The following is a 5,044-nucleotide window of genomic DNA, read 5'->3' as shown; positions in this document are numbered from 1 at the left end:
TTTCATAGAGAATCAGTTAGGTAATATGATATGTTCAACAATTCCGCAATTTCTTGCGAATTCTTTTGAAAATTCTTCAAGGATTTTTGGAAAATCCTTTTCCTGCTCTATCGAGAAATTCCTAGAATTTTCCTGAAGCACATTATTCAAACTATTAATCAATCCTCATGAAAACCTCATTACTGAACCCGTACTTTGTAATACAACTCACCGTAATAGCTTCATCAAATCAATCTTTCACAAAAGTCGCGCCTTAAGATGCAATCATCTGCAATATTAGGGAACAGGTTCCCTGAAAACTTCCCTGACTCCACCAAAATTTACTTACTACTATTGTTCTATAGAAGAAATATACTAGTTTCTTGATCGTCTTCCATGATGCATTGACTTTAATACGCGATAATTATTTATTGATCAAGAGACAGACAATAAATTTAATTTAATTGGATGTTTCACATATAAAGTACAGTCTATCGATCTGTAAAAAAACAAAAAACAAACATTAATAAAACTTTATACGAACAAACACTAACTTAATGACTGCTTTGTTAACAATCTATTCAAGTACACATGCACCTAAAATTTAATTGAAATCACAAAATACAAACGAATGCAAATTAACAATAAAACTCTAAATCGATTTCACTTCTTTTATTTTATCGAAACAAAGATTGATTCATCCATGACTCCATAAATTGTGCAATAATAATCTGAAATAAAATACAAACAATATCATTAGTATCAATAAAAAAAAATCATTAAAAAATATAAACAGAAAATAACAAGAGGTTACTTGAGTATTTACTAATAAAAAGTAACAATGAAATAAACAAAAATATTACAAAAATGATTTAATAAACATTAACTATTACCTACAATTTATTAATTTATTAATATTAATTATTACCTAAAACAGAACAACTTCTCTTCCATTAGCTGCATGACCAACAACTGTGTCAATCAATTTATTTCTCCACTATATAAATTTACTAGTCGTAATTTCATGCTCCGCGTTCATCAAAACTATGCTTAAGAATTACGCCTTACTCTTGTTCTCATTATTGGTATAAATGCTGTTTTTCATATTTGTCACGAAGAGAAAGTTTCGTACAGTGGTCACCCTCGAAATCTGTGGCAAAAAAGAAAAAGCTCATATCCCTATTACTGATTTTCATAGATATTATTAAATTTAAGAAAAAATTGTAGTTCGTTCTTTATTTTATAAACTAGAAATGAAGAGATTTTATAAGTAATATGTAGTATATTAGTAAGCGTCTAAATTCGTAATTCATAGCTTCATAGTTATGAAGCTAATGATTCCGTTGTTACCTTTTTTGATTTTATCGATAAAAATAATTAATAAGATATTACTTTCCAATCTCTTATATTTATTTCTCCTACTTGATGCAAGTTTCGGGATAACCTATTCTATATAGAACAAAGGCAGAGGTACAATTTTACTAGATGACAAATGTATATAAAGTATATATATATACATTCGTCGATTATTTTTTTTAATGTAATAATTAGTGAAAATATACACTTATATATTATATTTTTCTCTAGCATAGATTATTATGACACCTTTTTTGTATATTATCATCAAAAAAGATATAAGAAAATTCAATAGAAAGTATGATGTAAAAATTTCACGAGCTAGATAACAATTTCATTTTCGCGAATATCTTGTAAACGCAACATTTACCAAATTTGCGAACATTAAACTACAGAAATTGCATGTTTTGCTATCGATTAATATATTGGACGAAATTGTAACTTAGAAAAAAAAAGTTAATTATCTGTAAATAGAAGGACGATGAAGCCCCATGAAAAGCTCTTGGCGCATTGGAATCCAAAATGAGAGCAATGGTAGAGAAACCGGTAGAGACTTGTACTTTTAGTGGAACTCATCTGGCAACAGTGGAAAAGATGTTCTCAACCTTGTTCTCAACTTCGTTCTCTTACGATAATAAATAAATACGAAAATACAATGAAACAAATAATAAATAAATCTGTGCAATAAATTTGGATCCGTTTCATAAATATTTTAAAGAAACAATATTTATCTATTCATTGTTATCTATAAATCTCTAATAATATAGAATTTATAATTAAAATGAATTATGATGAATCGTTAGAAATCAGGAATAACATATATATTCAGAGATTAATTTTACCTCTTTGGCTGTACTTGACAGCAAAAAAATGACGTAATACATATCTCTATATACTTTAGCATTTTCGAAGTATAATTTTATAACTTTGAAAATCTTCTTTTGTCAGTATCAATCTATTATAATGGGTTATAGCCATTGTTGGAAGTTTTGGAAAGTACGGTAAATCGAATTTGTAATTTTTACTTCGTAATATTATAATTAAAGAGTTTTTTATCATATTATTTTTTATTAGATCTAACACAGATAATAATTCTAAAAAAAAGCCATCCCATTTCAATAGACAATTTAAAAATCTTACACCAAGAGAAAGATTATGACGACTTCGATAGCGTTAGAGCATGGTGAAATTAATAGTTACTATTACAGTGTCGCTTAAGTCAATTATTTTTCACTAAGCAAAATAAAAATCTTCGTATAATACACGTATATATATATATGATATATGGATATACATATATACGTATGTATATAATACGATTAACTTAAGTTTATATTATGTCTAGATATAATAAAAAAATAGTTTACAAGGCATTAGTACACATTTAAATATTGTACTTGCATTAAGGACCCAATTAAATAGTATTAATCATGATGATATGTGAACTTGCCAATGTAATATTTTTCTAACCTCTTCAGCTTAGTATTTCAATCATTGTGAAATCTACACATAGACGAATACTATTAATTATTTCATTTAAAAATGGAATCCACTTAATGTTTTCTTGAAATATTATATGAAAATGAAGAACAAGCAGACATGTCATAAATGGAAAAAAGATATATTTCAGATATTGATAAAGTGAATATTGTTTTCTCATAAAATTATTTAATACTATTTTTTAATATTGCATTATAAAATAATTTCTGAAAATAATTTCTGAAAAATATTTTTCATTGTGCAGCGTACAGATATGGAAAATTTTCAAGCGCGACAGCTACTTTTGTTCGAAATGAATTTGCATAATTTTCCATTGACCACTTCGAATATTCCAAGTCTGTCAACCGCATTGTTTGACAAAGCATTCGCATAAATTTCGATTGATTAATCCTAATATTGCAAAGCCCGACAGCCGCATTGCTTCGAGAAGCATTTCCTCTACTTGTCGGGATATTTCCAAGTCCGGTACTCTCATTGGTTTAAGAGGTACTCACATAACATTCCCTCGACTAACCGGAATATTTCCTAGTCCGACAGCATCATTTGATTTAGAGGCACTCATATACATCTTTCCCTCGTCTTGTCAGAATATTTCCAATCCCGACAGTTACATTGGTACATAAGTCATTCGTATAACTGTCCCTCAACTGGACGGAATATTTCCAATTACGACAATCGCATTGGGCCCAGAGGCCCTATCATAACTTTCCCCGGACTTGTTGAAATATTTCCAAGTACGGTTGCCGCATTCGATCGAGAGGCACTCTCATAATATTCCCTCAACTATTCGGAATATACCTTAGTCCGACAGCTACATTGGTTCGAGAGGTACTCGGATAAGATTCGGCCGACAAATTGGAATATTTCCAAGTACGACGACCGAATTGGTTGAAGAGGCATTCGCATAACTTCCCCTCGACTAGTAGGAATATTTCCAATTACGACAGTTGCTTTGTTTCACACGTCACTCGCATATCTTTTCCTCGTCTATTTGGAATATTTCCAAGAACCACAGCCGTATTTGTTTGAGAGGAAATCACATAATTTTCTTTCGTCTAAGCGAAATATTTCCAAGTCCGACAACCGCATTGGTCCGAGAGGCACTCGCATAACTCCCCGGACTAGGTGGAATACTTCCAAGTCCATCTGCAGCATTAGTTCGAGAGGCAGTCTCATAAATTTCCCTAGACTAGTCGGTATTTTTCCAAGCACGACAGTTGCAATGATTCACAAGTCTTTCGCATAAATTTCTTTGGACTAGTCAGAATATTTTAAAGTCCGACAGCCGCATCGGTTCCATAGTTAGTCGTATTACTTTCCTTCGACTTGTCTGAATTTTTCCTAGTCTGACAACTGCATTGGTTTCAGAGGCACCCGCATAAGTTACTCTCGGAATATTTCCAAGTCCGACAGCCACATCGGTTCGATAGGCACACGCAAAACTTTTCCTAGAATAGTCAGTATATTACCAAGTCTGACAGTAGCATTGATTCACAATTCATTCGAATAACACTCACTCTCCTAGTCGGAATAGTTCCAAGTCAGGCTGTCGCTTGGTTCGAATGGTACTTGCATAAATTACTCTAGACTAGTCGGATCATTTCTAATTCTGACTGTAGTATTGGTCTGGGAGGCACTCGCATAACTTACCCTTGACTAGTCGGAATATCTTCAAGTTCCACAGTCGTATTGGTTCGATAGACACTCACATAACTTTTCCCCAACTATTTCGAATATTTCCAAGTCCGACATTCGCATTGATTCCAGAGGCAGTCGTATAGTCTTTCATCGACTCTTCGGGACATTTCTAAGTTCAGCAGGCAATGGGTCGTTAATCACTCACATAATTTTCACTCGACTAGACGAAATATTTCCAAGTCCGACAGTCGTATTAGTCTTAGAGGTAATCGCATTACTTTTTCTCGACTACTCGGAATATTTTTAAGTTCGTCAGCCGCATTGGTTCGAGAGGCACTCAGATTCTATTCCCCCGATTATGCGGGATATTTCCAAGTCCGGCAGTCGCATTGGTTCGAGTGTCACTCACATTTCTTTCTATCGAATGGTTAGAATTCTTTCAAGTCCGACAGCCGAATTCTTTCGATAGGCAATTTTCCTTAGAAGAGTCAGTATATTTCCAAATCTTTCAGTAGCATAAATTTACAATTCTTTTGCATAACCCTCTTTCGTCTAGCAGGAATATTTTCAA

At 32.3% G+C, this 5,044-nt stretch overlaps 1 long non-coding RNA gene across 1 annotated transcript; it reads right to left on the bottom strand.

The window, feature by feature from the left end:
- Positions 1 to 636: 636 nt before the first annotated feature.
- LOC124951095 lies at positions 637 to 1,424 on the bottom strand. The gene is made up of 3 exons (XR_007101518.1): positions 1,330 to 1,424; positions 908 to 1,129; positions 637 to 710 (listed from the first exon to the last, which is right to left on the bottom strand). It is a non-coding gene; the product is annotated as an uncharacterized LOC124951095 (long non-coding RNA).
- Positions 1,425 to 5,044: the final 3,620 nt, after the last annotated feature.

The sequence above is a fragment of the Vespa velutina genome, chromosome 8 (assembly GCF_912470025.1).
Source record: "Vespa velutina chromosome 8, iVesVel2.1, whole genome shotgun sequence".
Classification (NCBI taxonomy): domain Eukaryota; kingdom Metazoa; phylum Arthropoda; class Insecta; order Hymenoptera; family Vespidae; genus Vespa; species Vespa velutina.
The sequence above is the reverse complement of the archived record's forward strand: the minus strand, read 5'-3'. Positions and strand labels throughout refer to the sequence as shown.